Below are 18,489 nucleotides of genomic sequence, written 5' to 3' on the forward strand. Positions count from 1 at the left end.
TAGGTGCAGAGCAACAACCAGATTGTAGACCTGTGTCTGTTAACATAGATGGGAGTTTCTCTCAGCCAGCTCCTCTCACACATGGCATCTATCCTGGCTCCCCTTCTATCTTCCCCTTCATCTGCTCCCCTTGAGGGCCATCTTTTACAAACATGATGTGGCGTCTCATTGATATGCTCATGACACACAGCTGTACCTCAGAGTTAGTCCTGACATCACTTCATCTGTACTAAAGCTGTTGAAATGCTTTGAGGATATTAAATATAGGATGGCACAACATTTTTTACAGTTAAATGAAAATAAAACAGAGCTCTTTATTTTTGTTCCTACCACCTCTGCAGTTGAAATTGGCACTCAGTTAGGCACCTTGGCAACAATGATTCATAATGATGTCAGAAACCTACAGTAGGTATCATCTTCAAGTCATCACTAAGTTTTGAAAAACAAATCTTCACGATAGTAAAGTCCAGTTTTTACCAACTGAGGCAAATTTCTAAACTAAAATCCTTTCTTTCACAGGAGGACTTAGAAACAGTCATTCATGCCTTTCTTACATCTCGCCTTGATTATTAGAATTCCTTATATGTGGGTCTGCCAAAATCTGCTCTGTCGCACCTTCAGCTGGTTCAAAACTCTGCAGCTAGACTCTAACAGTGGTGTGAAAAACTATTTGCCCCCTTCCTGATTTCTTATTCTTTTGCATGTTTGTCACACAAAATGTTTCTGATCATCAAACACATTTAACCATTAGTCAAATATAACACAAGTAAACACAAAATGCAGTTTTTAAATGATGGTTTTTATTATTTAGGGAGAAAAAAAATCCAAACCTACATGGCCCTGTGTGAAAAAGTAATTGCCCCCTTGTTAAAAAATAACCTAACTGTGGTGTATCACACCTGAGTTCAATTTCCGTAGCCACCCCCAGGCCTGATTACTGCCACACATCAAGAAATCACTTAAATAGGAGCTGCCTGACACAGAGAAGTAGACCAAAAGCACCTCAAAAGCTAGACATCATGCCAAGATCCAAAGAAATTCAGGAACAAATGAGAACAGAAGTAATTGAGATCTATCAGTCTGGTAAAGGTTATAAAGCCATTTCTAAAGCTTTGGGACTCCAGCGAACCACAGTGAGAGCCATTATCCACAAATGGCAAAAACATGGAACAGTGGTGAACCTTCCCAGGAGTGGCCGGCCGACCAAAATTACCCCAAGAGCGCAGAGACGACTCATCCGAGAGGTCACAAAAGACCCCAGGACAACGTCTAAAGAACTGCAGGCCTCACTTGCCTCAATTAAGGTCAGTGTTCATGACTCCACCATAAGAAAGAGACTGGGCAAAAACGGCCTGCATGGCAGATTTCCAAGACGCAAACCACTGTTAAGCAAAAAGAACATTAGGGCTCGTCTCAATTTTGCTAAGAAACATCTCAATGATTGCCAAGACTTTTGGGAAAATACCTTGTGGACTGATGAGTCAAAAGTTGAACTTTTTGGAAGGCAAATGTCCCGTTACATCTGGCGTAAAAGGAACACAGCATTTCAGAAAAAGAACATCATACCAACAGTAAAATATGGTGGTGGTAGTGTGATGGTCTGGGGTTGTTTTGCTGCTTCAGGACCTGGAAGGCTTGCTGTGATAGATGGAACCATGAATTCTACTGTCTACCAAAAAATCCTGAAGGAGAATGTCTGGCCATCTGTTCGTCAACTCAAGCTGAAGCGATCTTGGGTGCTGCAACAGGACAATGACCCAAAACACACCAGCAAATCCACCTCTGAATGGCTGAAGAAAAACAAAATGAAGACTTTGGAGTGGCCTAGTCAAAGTCCTGACCTGAATCCAATTGAGATGCTATGGCATGACCTTAAAAAGGCGGTTCATGCTAGAAAACCCTCAAATAAAGCTGAATTACAACAATTTTGCAAAGATGAGTGGGCCAAAATTCCTCCAGAGCGCTGTAAAAGACTCATTGCAAGTTATCGCAATCGCTTGATTGCAGTTATTGCTGCTAAGGGTGGCCCAACCAGTTATTAGGTTCAGGGGGCAATTACTTTTTCACACAGGGCCATGTAGGTTTGGATTTTTTTTTCTCCCTAAATAATAAAAACCATCATTTAAAAACTGCATTTTGTGTTTACTTGTGTTATATTTGACTAATGGTTAAATGTGTTTGATGATCAGAAACATTTTGTGTGACAAACATGCAAAAGAATAAGAAATCAGGAAGGGGGCAAATAGTTTTTCACACCACTGTAATTGGGTTGAGAAAAAAAGATCACATCTCCGCCATTTTAGCCTCTCTCTCCGCTGGCTATCGTTGAGGTGTTGCATTGATTTTGATTGATTTCAAATGTGCCACTTGGTGCCACGGCCCACCTGCCAGATTGTTCTGCCTGCCTAAGGTAAAGTCATCAGGTAGAGGGGTCCTTTCATCGGATTGGCTGGCCCAGCGTTGACTCAGCTGTGGAATGGCCAATGGGAGAGGCAGCTTGATGGCCGAGGTCTCCAGGACTCTAAACAAATCCAAATACTATTATGGGATATCATCTACTGTTAAATTCTGCTCCATACTTGTAATATTTTTTATTTTTATACTGTATTGAGGATTTGTTCTGTTCTGTATATTTTATTGTATTGACCCCCTTTATTAGACACCCACTGCATGCCCAACCTACCTGGAAAGGGGTCTCTCTTTGAACTGCCTTTCCGGAGGTTTCTTCCATTGTTGTTTTGGGGAGTTTTTCTTTGTCTTCTTAGATAGTCGAGGATGGGGGGCTGTCACGAGGCCTTGGGGGATGCTAAGTCTCATACCCACATTGTCACCTGTGGGGTCCCCACAAGGATCAGTCCTTGGGCCGACCCTCTTTAATATCTATATGCTACCCCTGGGTCACATCATCTGTAGGCATGGAGTTCCATTCCATTGGTACCGCAATGACTTGCAGCTCTATGTGAGACTGGATTCGACTTCTCTTACACCTCCATCAACTCTTTCCTCTTGCTTAGATGAGATTGAGGCCTGGATGTCCAAGAACTTCCTCAAGCTGAACAGCACCAAAACTGAAGCTCTTTTAATTGGCACCACCCATCAACTTCGTTCCTCTGTAAATTGTATTTCCTTTTCTGACCGTACCATTACTCTCTCCTCTTCAGTTGCAAACCTGGATGTCAAGTTAGACTCCCATCTGTCATTTGATACACATGTCCATCACCTTTGTAAAACTGCATTCCTTCATCTCCGAAACACAGCCAAACTCTGTCCCTACCTCTCCATCTGCGATGCTGAAAAGCTGGTTCATGCGTTTGTCTCATCCAGACTGGACTATTGTAATGCACTCCTCATCGGGATACCCAACAAGAGCCTTCAAAAGCTCCAACAAATTCAACATAGTGCTGCAAGAATCCTGACGAGGGTGCGGAAATATGAACACATGTCACCAATCCTTCTGTCACTTCATTGGCTCCTTATTCACCTGCATATCAAATACAAACTCTGTTTGTTTACTCACCAGTGTATCTATGGAAATGCTCCATAACATCTTAAAGAACTCCTTATACTACAATCCACTACAAGAAACCTCCGTTTTACAAATACCTACCGCCTTCGCCCCCCCGTGACCAAATTTTGTACAATGAGTGACTGAAACCTTTGAAGCCGCTGCTCCACGGCTCTGGAATGTCCTACCAGAGAGCCTGAGAACACAGCAGATTGGGGGCTGTTTTAAAAAAGAGCTAAAGACTTTTCTGTTTAGGAAAGCTTATTAACAAGAATGCTATAATTATTGTTGTTTTATCTCTGTTTTTATCTCACTTTGGCTTTGTTTAAACTTTTTATGTTGCACTTTGAAATTTACTGCTAATGTAAAGTGCTCTATAAATAAAATGCATTATTATGATTATTATTATTAAGAGGCAGGGCCTGTTAAAGCCCATTGCGGCACTTCTTGTGTGATTTTGGGCTATACAAAAATAAATTGTATTGTATTGTATTTTAAAATCTTGTCGCTCCAAAATACATCTCTGACCTCCTTCACCCCTATGAGAGCACTGAGGTCATCTGGACCACCACTCCTTGTAGTCCTAAGATCTCGGCTGAAGTCGAGCGGAGACGGAGCTTTCTCCATTGTTGCTCCACGGCTTTGGAATGACTTGCCTTTTCACTTCAGGTCTTCATCCTCTATCAAGGTTTATAAAACTCAGCTTAAGAGCTGCTTGTTTTCTTCCACCTTTCACTGTGTATAATGGGATTGTGGTGATTGTTATAATTGGTTGTTTTATTAATCTGCTTCTGCATGATTGTTTGCCTTGTGTTTATTGTAATGCTTCTTTATACAGCACTTTGGCGCAACATCTGTTGTTTTAAATATGCTTTTATACAGTGCATCCGGACAGTATTCCCAGCACATCACTTTTTCCACATTTTGTTATGTTACAGCCTTATTCCAAAATGGATTCAATTCATTTTTTTCTTCAGACTTCTACACACAACACTCCATAATGACAACAAATTTATTTACAAATTTATTAAAAATCAAAAAATTGAGAAATCCCATGTCCATAAGTATTCACAGCCTTTGCTCAATACTTTGTCAATGCACCTTTGGCAGCAATTCCAGCCTCAAGTCTTTTTGAATATGATGCCACAAGCTTGGCACACCTATCCTTGGCCAGTTTCGCCCATTCCTCTTTGCAGCACCTCTCAAGCTCCATCAGGTTGGATGGGAAGCACAGCCACAGCCATTTTAAGATCTCTCCAGAGATGTTCAATCGGATTCAAGTCTGGGCTCTGGCTGGGCCACTCAAGGACATTCACAGAGTTGTCCTGAAGCCACTCCTTTGATATCTTGGCTGTGTGCTTAGGGTCGTTGTCCTGCTAAAAGATGAACCGTCGCCCCAGTCTGAGGTCAAGAGCGCTCTGGAGCAGGTTTTCATCCAGGATATCTCTGTACATTGCTGCAGTCATCTTTCCCTTTATCCTGACTAGTCTCCCAGTTCCCCACAGCATGATGCTACCACCACCATGCTTCACTGTAGGGATGGTATTGGCCTGGTGATGAGCGGTGCCTGGTTTCCTCCAAATGTGACGCCTGGCATTCACACCAAAGAGTTCAATCTTTGTCTCATCAGACCAGAGAATTTTCTTTCTCATGGTCTGAGAGTCCTTCAGGTGCCTTTTGGCAAACTCCAGGCGGGCTGCCATGTGCCTTTTACTAAGGAGTGGCTTCTGTCTGGCCACTCTACAATACAGGCCTGATTGGTGGATTGCTGCAGAGATGGTTGTCCTTCTGGAAGGTTCTCCTCTCTCCACAGAGGACCTCTGGAGCTCTATACAGAGTGACCATCGGATTCTTGGTGACCTCCCTGACTAAGGCCCTTGTCCCCCGATCGCTCAGTTTAGATGGCTGGCCAGCTCTAGGAAGAGTCCTGGTGGTTTCGAACTTCTTCCACTTACGGATGATGGAGGCCACTGTGCTCATTGGGACCGTCAAAGCAGCAGATATTTTTCTGTAACCTTCTCCAGATTTGTGCCTCGAGACAATCCTGTCTCGGAGGTCTACAGACAATTCCTTTGACTTCATGTTTGGTTTGTGCTCTGACATGAACTGTCAACTGTGGAACCTTCTATAGACAGGTGTGTGCCTTTCCAAATCATGTCCAGTCAACTGAATTTACCACAGGTGGACTCCAATGAAGCTGCAGAAACATCTCAAGGATGATCAGGGGAAACGGGATGCACCTGAGCTCAATTTGGAGCTTCATGGCAAAGGCTGTGAATACTTATGTACATGTGCTTTCTCAATTTTTTTATTTTTAATAAATTTGCAAAAATCTCAAGTAAACTTTTTTCACGTTGTCATTATGGGGTGTTGTGTGCAGAATTCTGAGGAAAAAAATGAATTTAATCCATTTTGGAATAAGGCTGTAACATAACAAAATGTGGAAAAAGTGATGCACTGTGAATACTTTCCGGATGCTCTGTAAATAAGTAATCCAATGTTGTCTTCGGTTATGGTGTGCACAGGTGCATTGTCTTTGTGCAAAATCCACTTTTGGTGTTCCACTTCTCCGAAAGTTTTTTTTTTCACCGATTCCTTCCTGTAGACACCTCTGCAGTTCAAGATGATGTCGGTGACTAACAGTCTGTCCACAAGAAATAAAGTCTTCCTGAACAAGTCCATCATGAAAACTGAGGCTTGGAGTAAAAAAATGTCTAAAATTTCTGAGTGATTGTAGAATAAATGGATTGTGAATTACACACTCGCTCCACCTGGCAGACTGATTGACCAGACTGTGGGCACACGATACCTAGCAGCTGCGGTGACGAGACTCACGTCTGGTTTTAGCTGCGGACTATCAGTGGATCAGCACTAAGACTCAGGGCAGCTGCTCTTGGAGTCAGAGATGGGGAACAAAAGTGTCTGGTAACGTAGAGCACCTGGGGCCTCATGTATAAATGGTGCGGACACCCATTTCCACGCTCAAATCACGATGTATAAAACATAAACTTGGCGTAAAGCCATGTACATTTTCACGCCAGCTCAATACTATATACTCAATACTATACAATACAACACTATCTATCTAATCCTGCCTACTACACTAAATTCTATCTATCTATCTATCTATCTATCTATCTATCTATCTATCTATCTATCTATCTATCTATCTATCTATCTATCTATCTATCTATCTATCTATCTATCAAGGTATAAATTATTAAATTATATATTTGCAATGCAATCAGAGGGGACCCCAATCCCTGGACTTCTCAATCTCAGATCTTATTAATGAAATAAAAGAATCAATGGAACAGAATGAGTAAAGTGAATCAAAATGCCCCCATCTCTAAAAGGGAGTAGTCGCATAGCCATGGCATCCCAGGAAAACAAGTAAGTGAAAGTCGGCTGATGGTGGAAAGAAAAGACTCGGGAGTCCAAAAGGCAGAGGATTTGAATGACAGCAAACGACAGCAAACCTTTCTTAGCTGCACGTCTCTCCGCTTCTCTCCAGCGCATCTCCCATTGCCTTTCTTTATCCCCGCCTAGTGGTGAGCATACAGAACAGTAAAACGAGCGCATCTACACCCAGACTTTCAGAAAAAGTATCTGAATGCATCGTGGGGTACCTCAATGAATAACAAGTCGGCCTAACTTTATGACAACAGAATAAATAATTTTCCAAAAAAGAAGAATTTATGAGAAGATAGACTGAGTGCTTTTCCTTTCTGCATTCCTATCTCACTCACTCACTCACACATGTACCATTCCCTCGCACCTGAACTTCTCACCTCAAAAGAAGGCTCTAGGAGTCAGAGGATCGGCAAACAGAGTAATTATCTTTATTGTAATAGACAATACTGCGGTGGGCTGACGCCCTGCCCAGGGTTTGTTTCCTGCCTTGCGCCCTGTGTTGGCTAGGATTGGCTCCAGCAGACCCCCGTGTCCCTGTAGTTAGGATATAGCGGGTTGGATAATGGATGGTAATAAACAATAACGCAGACTCAACCCAATAAAGTCAAACTGAGTTGAGCCCCAAACAAGATAAAAGTGACACTTTATATAATCATTTCTTATCATCCTGACTCGCTCAAGATGGCTCATTCGCTGCTTACTTGACTCCCATCTGCAGCTGGCTTCTTCAAGTTTTTAATGGAAACCAACAATTTTCTCTGTGGTTTGAGATTCACCTCCACCTCTTGCTTCGCTTATTTTCTGGTCAGCTTCCAACTGGCAGGTGCCCCCCTTTGCTCTCATCTCGGCTGTCTCCATCTATCCTTCTCCTCCTTTTCTATTCTCTGAGCAATTAAGAGAAAAGCCAAGCAACATGACACCTTTATTGGCTAACTAAAAAGATTACAATATGCAAGCTTTTGAGGCAACTCGGGCCCCTTCTTCAGGCGAGATAAAGTTGCCTCGAAAGCTTGCATATTGTAATCTTTTTAGTTAGCCAATAAAGGTGTCATTTTGCTTGGCTTTTCTCTACATTCATAATGGCTAACACGGTACAACACCCTAGTACTCCGGGCAATTAAGATATTGGTGGTTCCAGCTAAGCTTTAATTAAAAAAGAAAAATGGCATGTGCCTTTATTTAACTATTTGCTTGGCATACCTAATTTGTACTACTGCTTACACTAACTTTAATAATTATAAGTTTTCATATCTATTTATGCTAATATATGAATATAATAAGTTTTTATTTTCCATACCCACACCAATCATATTGCCCAAAGCAGACACCTGCTGTCACTTGTCATCGATCGTAACCACTGGGACTTTTTACATACCTATTTGTTGCAGTTAATGCAGTTAAGGATAGAAAACAAAATGGGAACATTTGTGACAAGAGACTAGGCATCAGGGTGAGAGAGTTATCGTGTCTGACATTACTTGTGCTCTTGTTTGCCGCCTCATACTTTCCCTTATCGGTGTCAGTAATCCACCCCTCCATTTTCCATTTCCATTTTTTCTGCATGGGTGACGCTGGAGCCGATCCCATCAAGCATCAAGTGCAAGGCAGTAACAATCCCTTGAAGGGGCACCTGTCCATCATAAGCCGAAAATACTTTGGGGCCAATTAACATCTCTAATTCACACACACACACACAGGGAAAACATGCAAAGTCCACGCATGGAGGACCCAGAATGCAACCCCTGGTCTCCATGTTGCAAGGCAGTAGCTCTGTTGTTGCCAGCCTCAGACCTTGGGGGACCTGGGTCAGGTACAAGCCACTGTTACTACAGGGTGTAGCCACAGCCATATGGTGAAAAGCATAAAAGAAGCAGGCAGCAGTCCTGAGTCAGACCATACTTCTCTGTTGTACTTTATTCTCATTTACCCACAAATATATAAATGCTTGCCCTGCGGTGAGCTGGTGCCCAGCCCGGGATTTGTTCCTGCCTTGTGCCCTGTGCTAGCTGGGACTGGCTCGAGCAGACCCCCGTGACCCTATGTTAGGATATAGCGGGAAGGACAATGAATGACTGACTATATAAATGCATCAATCTCTACATACTGTAAATCAACATGACGATCAGTTAAACAATGGTGCATGCCAATTTCCTCTGCAGGACAACAGTGTAAACACATTGACTTTGGTTCAACAATAGTACTAGGGTGTTGTACCGTGTTAGCCATTATGCATGTAGAGAAAAGCCAAGCAAAATGACACCTTTTATTGGCTAACTAGAAAGATTACAATATGCAAGCTTTCGAGGCAACTCAGGCAACTCAGGCCCCTTCTTCAGGCAAGATGTAGCATTGTGACGAGTCTTGTCATTGCATGGGCTGTAGGGAGTGGAAGCAGTGATGGGGTGAAGTCTTGGGGGAACACATTTTTTAAGGTCTTGGGGACCCTCCCTAGAGAGAGAGAGAGAGAGAGAGCTGAGTGAAGGGTTAATTAACGGTGCGTGGAGAAAAAGGGGAGGTGGTGGTCAGAAGTGGAGGTTGTTGCTGGAGCGAAAGGGAGACAGCATCAAGTGGTGAAGGGAGCGAACAGTTAAAGAGGTAGATATTGGACGAAGGTGAATTATCTTAGTTATTTTGGAGGTGTCCCCGTGACCCAGACAACGGGCGGCGGTAGGACACCGTTTATATCCTGGCATATAAAAGCCAGTGGGCATTTGGAAGGCTCCCCCGGACAAGCGGCTCCTGAGTGTGTTTATTCGACGGGACGTCACAGTATTGTTGCCAGCTATCAAGAAGTACCTGATTAGAAACCAATGTCCCCAGAACTCGTTCATTTTTAAAGAAAGCAGGCAATTCTGTATCACCACATTGTGTGTGGATGAGATACTAATCAAAACAGTCTGATTATTCAAAGCAGGTAAGACAGGTAAATCTTTGTGTCCTATAGATAGCCATCATCATAACCTGTAGCAAAATTTTCCAGGAATTCTGTCTTTTTTTTTAAACACACTGAATTCAAGCCCATTAAACTGTCACTACGCCACCCTGCACATGTTCTGGCTTTATAACTGTCCTTGACACCTCGGCAACTGTTCGTATAAAATTTGACCCCCTGCAGCACCACCTCATGCGTCTCCTATCCGCTCTGATCTCACGACGTGCCGGCATACGACGAAGAAACTGCAGCGGGACTCGTGACAGTTACCCGCTGTGAAGGTGCGCCACTCCGGAGGCTGATGTCCAAAAGTCACGGATAAACCACGCCCACCGCCAGGGAGACGAGCGTCCCGTTTTCTGACTTTCATAACCACGCCTCCCTGAAGAGCGCGCCCAAGTAGCTCCGTTCTCTGTAATCCATTCATACATTCAGAGGGTCGGATAAGAAGCCGACAGTCGCTAAGATCCAGCGGGATCGCCTTGCTGAAACTGCGGCGGGTTTGGGCGGAGTGACGGACGCCTAGAAGAAAACTCCTGTTTTTCCAAACTGGCGCCGAGTTTTCAGTTTCGTTTCAGGACCCGAGAGCAGAGGTTGGCATTTCACTGGGCTGCTGCTGCTGCAGGCCCCGGCCGTCGTTTAGAAAGGGGGTATAGAAGAGGAGATGGCGATGTACTGAGAGAGCGTTTTGGAGGACTAAACTACAAAGAAAAGGCAAGAGTAGGAATAAGGAAAGAAGGAGATCGGGTGAAAAAAAATTAAAAGGTAAGTAAAAAAAAATCAATGAGGGCTTGAGGAGTGGCTCATTGGGAAATCCGAACAGCATATCAAAGTGGGGGAGCTGTAAATCAAAGACCCCGAGCACCGACGGAACCGTGAAGGGGTGCGAAAGACATCAATACAACGAGCACGACCGAGTGTGCTTAGCGGATGTGCGGTATGACTTTAGACGGGGACTCGTACGGTGTGTGTCATCCAACATGAAGGGCTGCACCGAACAGACGGAAGAAGAGTGTTAGGAAATAGAAGGACGGACGGACTGAAGGAAGAGGGCATCAGTAAAGCATTTTAGCCTTCAGCTTCTTCTCTTACAAAAGCTAGCGAAGTCTGTTGCGTTTAGCCCGCCTGTCTAGTGTCACTCCGGTGTCACTCACTTGTTTTTGCTTTCTTTTATACGAAGTATAGGGAAAGCATTGGAATCCTCCAAAACTTCCCTTTCGAGATTTTGATGAATCTCGACGTTTTAGACCTTATTGAGCCAGAAAATACCATTGTTTAAAATTATCTGTGTGTGTGTGTGTGTATAAACAGGATAACTTGAGTTCGCTTTCACTCAGGTCAACCAAATTTTGCATACAAGTAAGTCAATCAGTCATTTTCCAATACGCTATATCCTAATACAGGGTCACGGGGTCTGCTGGAGCCAATCCCAGCCAGCACAGGGCACAAGGTGCAGGAACACACCCCAGGCAGGGCGCCAGCCCACCGCAGAGCACACACACACACACACAGAGGACAATTTAGGATCGCCAGTGCACCTAACCTGCATGTCTTTGGACTGTGGGAAGAAACCCACGCAGACGCCGGGAGAACACGCAGACTTCACGCAGGGAGGACCCAGGAAGTGAACCCAGACGGGTCTCCTAACTGCGAGGCAGCAGCGCTACCCACTGTGCCACCGTGCCGCCCGCTTGCATACAAGTATTGGGTCCAAAACGTTGATTTCTATCAACTTTTGGGCTATTTCCATTAACCGGAAGTGGTACTTTACCTTTTATTCATGCAGCTGCAGAGTCCGATTTATTCAACTTTACTTTAATAATAATTGTTCAATATATTATTAATTTGATTTGTTGTTGATGGTTCTTTAATGCACATAATATAAAAATAGAATCATTGTCTTGCGGGTTACTCCTCAAATATCCATCCCCATGTAATACCACTGACTCACTCATCACGAAATCTCCTGAACCAACAGGACTTGCGACTTGAAATTTGGAATGTAGGTTACCCTTGGCTCATAGGTGTTCGCTAAGAAACCGTTAAAAAAATTTCATGGTCCAAGTGCGTTCTGTCTGTCTGTCCACTTTTCACGAGAGAATTACTTAATGGATTTAGATCGGATTGTTTTCTATAATTTGCTTGAACTTTCCAGTTTATTTTGTGACTTCTGTCATCGTGCTAAGTACCATAGTTCACTTGCGGTACCGATGTATTTATACAAATCCAACAGAGTGGCTGTGGACCGAGAGCAGGGTGGTGGAACCTACCTCATTCACACACCAGCCTCTGTTCGAGTTGGTCTTCCTCTCGCCACATGTTGGAGTGCACCTCGCCTCCGCTTAGCTAGCGATACCTGTGTTTGTTCAACAGACATTATCATCTACAGATTGTTAAGGAGTAACGTTTGACGTTTTTGAGAGAGAGATCAGAGCTCCATGAGTTTTAGAGGGTAGCTGATGATTGGCAGAGACATCACAGCCATGTGCTTTTCTCCCCATGCGTCCCGTCAGAGCTGAACACGATCAGATATAATGCCAACGTCTATTAATTTTTAAAGTTTGTCCTGTTTCATTACTATGTGGGCGTAGCCACGGGGTACAGCTGGTCTGAGTATACAAGAAAGTCTAGAAAAGACCACTCCCGATTTGTCTAGCCCGTGATGGAAGTGACCCAACGTTTGATTTCTTCTTCCTAATTTACTTTACGGTATTGACTACCTCAAACTCCTGCAGTTGCCTTAATATATTTTTTCGTCCATCATTTCAAACCAGGAGCAGGTGTTTGGTTAAGTGATAACTCAAAAGCACATCAACACATCAAAAAAAAGGGGGAGCAAAAAACACATATACAGTTCATCCAGAAAGTATTCCCAGCGCTTCATCACTTTTTCCACATTTTGTTATGTTACAGCCTTATTCCAAAATGGATTAAATTCATTTTTTCCCCTCAGAATTCTACACACAACACCCCATAATGACAACGTGAAAAAAGGTTTCCTTGAGATCTTTGCAAATTTATTAAAAATAAAAAAATTGAGAAAGCACATGTACATAAGTATTCACAGCCTTTGCCATGAAGCTCCAAATTGAGCTCAGGTGCATCCTGTTTCCCCTGATCATCCTTGAGATGTTTCTGCAGCTTCATTGGAGTCCACCTGTGGTAAATTCAGTTGACTGGACATGATTTGGAAAGGCACACACCTGTCTATAGAAGGTTCCACAGTTGACAGTTCATGTCAGAGCACAAACCAAACATGAAGTCAAAGGAATTGTCTGTAGACCTCCGAGACAGGATTGTCTCGAGGCACAAATCTGGAGAAGGTTACAGAAAAATATCTGCTGCTTTGACGGTCCCAATGAGCACAGTGGCCTCCATCATCCGTAAGTGGAAGAAGTTCGAAACCACCAGGACTCTTCCTAGAGCTGGCCAGCCATCTAAACTGAGCGATCGGGGGACAAGGGCCTTAGTCAGGGAGGTCACCAAGAATCCGATGGTCACTCTGTATAGAGCTCCAGAGGTCCTCTGTGGAGAGAGGAGAACCTTCCAGAAGGACAACCATCTCTGCAGCAATCCACCAATCAGGCCTGTATTGTAGAGTGGCCAGACGGAAGCCACTCCTTAGTAAAAGGCACATGGCAGCCCGCCTGGAGTTTGACAAAAGGCACCTGAAGGACTCTCAGACCATGAGAAAGAAAATTCTCTGGTCTGATGAGACAAAGATTGAACTTTTTGGTGTGAATGCCAGGCGTCACGTTTGGAGGAAACCAGGCACTACTCATCACCAGGCCAATACCATCCCTACAGTGAAGCATGGTGGTGGCAGCATCATGCTGTGGGAACTGGGAGACTAGTCAGGATAAAGGGAAAGATGACTGCAGCAATGTACAGAGACATCCTGGATGAAAACCTGCTCCAGAGCGCTCTTGACCTCAGACTGGGGCGACGGTTCATCTTTCAGCAGGACAACGACCCTCAGCACACAGCCAAGATATCAAAGGAGTGGCTTCAGGACAACTCTGTGAATGTCCTTGAGTGGCCCAGCCAGAGCCCAGACTTGAATCTGATTGAACATCTCTGGAGAGATCTTAAAATGGCTGTGCACCGACGCTTCCCATCCAACCTGATGGAGCTTGAGAGATGCTGCAAAGAGGAATGGGCGAAACTGGCCAAGGATAGGTGTGCCAAGCTTGTGGCATCATATTCAAAAAGACTTGAGGCTGGAATTTCTGCCAGAGGTGCATCGACAAAGTATTGAGCAAAGGCTGTGAATACTTATGGACATGGGATTTCTCAATTTTTTTATTTTTAATAAATCTGCAAAAACCTCAAGTAAACTTTTTTCACGTTGTCATTATGGGGTGTTGTGTGCAGAATTCTGAGGGAAAAAATGAATTTAATCCATTTTGGAATAAGGCTGTAACATAAGAAAAGGTGGAAAAAGTGATGCGCTGTGAATACTTTCTGGATGCACTGTAACACACCTCTGGGCAAAAGGCACTATATAATAGAGAAGGGGTAAAGGCGTTATATAATCAATGAAGGGGAGGGGCACGCTATATAATAGATGAGAAAGACAATACAGTAACATTTATTTCTAGAGCACGTTTTTATACAAATGGTGTAGCTCATAGTGCTTTACAAGATGAAGAAAGGAAAGTTTATATAAAAAAATGATTAGGTAACACTAAGTAACAAAGAATAAACTAAGGTGTGATGGCCAGGAGGACAGAAAAAAAAAACAATTCCAGAAAAAAAGGATTTAATGGTGAGAGACAGAGAGATAAGAATGTCTCTAAAGCCCAGATGGATAAGAAAGACACCAATGAGCGCAGACTTTTCAGTGGCTCAGGTAGCATCAGGCGGCCACACATGTGGCTCTGTAATCTGCTCCCAAGTTCAGGCTGTCCGGTAAGAAGCCGACTGATGCCAAGGTCCAGCGGGACTGTTAAACATAAGGGTCACCAGTCATGGTCCTGGAGGGCCACAGTGGCCAATGGTTTTCCTTCCAATAGTTTTTACAATTAGAAAACACTCCTTGCTGATAATGAAGCTTGGTATTTAACTATTTGGTTTGTTGTTGTTTTTATTCATTCAAGAGAATATTTTAGTTGCACTGTAGAGTTTCGTTCTCTAAGAACATTATCCGGGTGTTTTGTGGAGTAGAACAGATTCAAACGTAACGGTCCTTCCAGTTCCCCTCTTATTTATTTCTAAACATATTATTTTAATCACAGGTACTTCATGGTGCATACGCACAGGTTTGAAAGGAAGTGCGTCAGCTGGGGAGCTGCTGGTTTATTGGTTATCAGCATTTCATTATTAACTAATGTCTAGTTAAGAAAACTGGCAACAATTAAAACTTAATTGCAGCTGCTAAAAACTAAAATAGGCAGGTAATGGGAATGTAATGGGAAAGATAATGAAAATTAAACACAACAAACATATTGCTTTAGTAGTAAATACATGCGTTCTAATTAGGAAACGGGGTGGAGTGAAAACCTGTAGCCACTGCGGCCCTCCAGGACGGTGACTGAGGACCCCTGGTCTAATAGAACTGACGGCAGGGGGCAGAGAAGACCTACTGGCTCTATACTCATAAAGGAAGGGCGCAATATAATAAATGGAGAAGGCAATATGTAATAGAGTGAGAGATGAAGAGAGATAGGAAAGGCACTATAATGGATGGATGGATGGATGTTAAAAGCACTGTTTAATAGATGGAGACACAGGAAGAACAGCATATAAAAGATGGAAGGGAATGTCACTATATAATAGATACAAAGAAGGACAGATAGAAAAGGAGAAGAATAGAGAGAGAGAGACGACACTCTATAATGGATAGGATTGGCACTATGTAAATATATGAAGATGAATAGATGGGAAAGCCAATATATAACAGCATAAAATGGACAGAGAGAAACAAAAAGTCACTATTTAATAGATGCATAGATAGGAAAGGCACTATATGATAAAACAGGAATTAGGAATGCAATATACAATTGAACAAACAAAGGAGGTGAATTAACGGTGCTATATTACAGCTTTGCTATTACAATGTCCTTTCAGAATGGGACTTGCTTGTTCATTGACGACAATGTTTTCTCACCTTTTGGCTTTTCGCTCAGTTTATTTTGCTCTCCCGGTGTTTTGACCCTTTTTCTGGTTTACAGTACATGCATCTCCTGGTTTTCCCCATTGGACTTATTTTGTCAGTGCGCTGACAAGACACTTGGAAGGAGAGTGGGCTTTCTGTGTTAAAGGCCTCACCCACCTTTAATTTTGGCCTGAACTTGCCTACTGGTAAGCCGACCCCAACCACATCCAGATCCACACAAAAAAAGCCACATGGGCCAAAACGGGGCAAGGGGTTTTAACATCACAAAATATAAGGACTAGAAAGAAGGAGAAAAAAACACACAGCCAATGAAACCAAACAAAATTACTTAAATACTTCCAAAGAAATACTTAAACGATAACAACATTTTTTTAAATAACATGTTTTCATACAAGGAATGTAGCTAAAAGTGCTTTACAAGAAGAAATAAAAGGAACTTAATATAAAACATAAACAAGATTAGACAATAATATTATACAGTATGTAACAAAGACAAAAGGTAAGGTCAAGTGGCCAGGAGGACAGAAAAAACAGGCTGCAAGGGGTCAAAGGCCAAAAGACCACCCAGCCCCCACTGGACATTTTACCTAACACAGGTGTTCTAAATCAGCCCTTATGGATTTCAGGCTTCAAAAGGAAGAAATTGAAGATGATGGTCATGTGGATATCAGCGACACCCGCCATTCAATCCATAAACACGGGGTTGGAGGAGCATAGCGCTTTGATCAGGTGGCGTTGGCGCAGGTCACTGCCACAGAAGAACTGGAAAAGAGAGCAGAGAATAGTGAGGTTGCAGAACCCAGAGGAAAATGAGAATTCAGTGCCCATATAGACTACAACTAAAACGTAGCTACAAAAAAGCCATCTTAAAATAATGGGTTTTTATCAGTTTTTCAAATTGTTCTACAGAATTAGTCTGTCGAATTTCTATTGGTAAAGTATTCCAAATTTTAGTTGCATATCAGCAAAAAGCCGCTTAACCACTTCTTTTCAGGTTGACTTTTGGAAGTATAAGTAGACCGTCGCTTGAAGATCTGAGGTTACAGCTTGGAGTGTAAGGTGACAAACATTCTAAAGTATAGGACGGGGATGAGAATATTTAAGGCTTTGTAAACCATTAATAGTATTTTAAAGTCAATTCTAAATGACACGGGTAACCAATGTAACGATACTAAAACTGTGGAGATGTGCTCAGATTTTCTTTTCTAGTTAAGATTCTTGTTGCTGCATTCTGCAGTAACTGGGCCTCACACACAAAAATGTTGCATACGCCTGTTTCCACGCTCACTTCGAGATTCATAAAATCTCAACTTGGAATAAAGCTATGCACATTCTCACACCAGCCTTACCTTGTGCGTATGCAAGTTTCCACTTGGCACCAGTGTCAAAGCAGTGGTACTGTTTCTGTGGTCACCCTTTTTTCTTTTTTAGATTCACATCCATGATGTGGACTTTATCATACACACCAAAATGAATTGCATATCATTTACAAATTTAAGGCACTTGATTGTAGCCATTCTGTAACAATGTAATGGTCCACGGAATGGTCAAACTATTCCAAATACCATAGCTGCTTTAGTGTTATTACTCTCAGTGCACCACTAACCCATTGTATCTGTGTGGTATCATAGCTGCACAGCAGCTGATCAGAAAGCTCTCCAGCGGGTTGTGTCGAGAGTGCAGAGGATTATTGTGATGGAGCTTCCAGCCCTGGAGGACATTTATAGCACACTCTGCCTCAGGAAAGCCAACAGCATCAGCATGAATTCCACTCAGCCATTCTACAGTCTATTTGAACTTCTCCCATCCGGCAAACACTTCAGATCCTTTCCTGCATGGACCTCAAGGCTCAGAAACTGTTTCATTGCAAGAGCTACAAATGCACTCAATCAGTCCATCAAGTGCTCCTTGTAGAACTGTTTGTTCTTATAATTATAATTCCCTCACTGTCAACTTGCACTACAGTTGTAATATTTCACAACCTGAGCCACTATCTGCACATGTATGTTGTAGTTATGCTTTCATATTGTATACTTTTCATTGTTTTTTATTGTATTATTGTTATTTTATCCTTATATAGGAACACGGGTTTATGGAGGAGTTGCATATTGAATATCATTGTATCATACAATGACAATAAAGGAATTCAATTCAATTCAATAGAAGATTTACAGATCCTGATGATGACTGGCTTCTAAGTCGAATTAGATTTCCAAAGTCTGTCCTCTTTGAACTCTGTGCTGTTAGAATACTAGGATATATACTTGATATCATTTTAATTATGAAATCCATTAAATTATGTACATTACAATTTACTGATTAATTATTAACTTCATTTAAATAATGTATACTGTTAATAATTAAACATGCGGGGACACAGTGGCATGGTGGTAGTGATGAACAGGTGACCCATCCTGGGATTGTTTCTGCATCAATGCTTGCTGGGACTGTCGTGACCCTGGATGGATAGATGGATGGAATAATTAAACATGTATAGTGAAGATTTTTCAATGTTCCTTA

The 18,489-nt window shown here is 42.6% G+C and overlaps 1 protein-coding gene across 1 annotated transcript in view; it reads left to right on the forward strand.

The window, feature by feature from the left end:
* Positions 1-10,245: 10,245 nt before the first annotated feature.
* Positions 10,246-18,489, forward strand: part of LOC114658703 (interferon-induced protein 44-like) — a 42,680-nt gene continuing 34,436 nt past the window's right edge. The window contains exon 1 of the mRNA XM_028810740.2: positions 10,246-10,616. The gene's annotated coding sequence lies outside the window, so the exon portion shown is untranslated. The remainder of the gene's footprint in view (positions 10,617-18,489) is intronic.

The sequence above is a fragment of the Erpetoichthys calabaricus genome, chromosome 10 (assembly GCF_900747795.2).
Source record: "Erpetoichthys calabaricus chromosome 10, fErpCal1.3, whole genome shotgun sequence".
In the NCBI taxonomy this organism is placed as follows: Eukaryota; Metazoa; Chordata; class Cladistia; order Polypteriformes; family Polypteridae; genus Erpetoichthys; species Erpetoichthys calabaricus.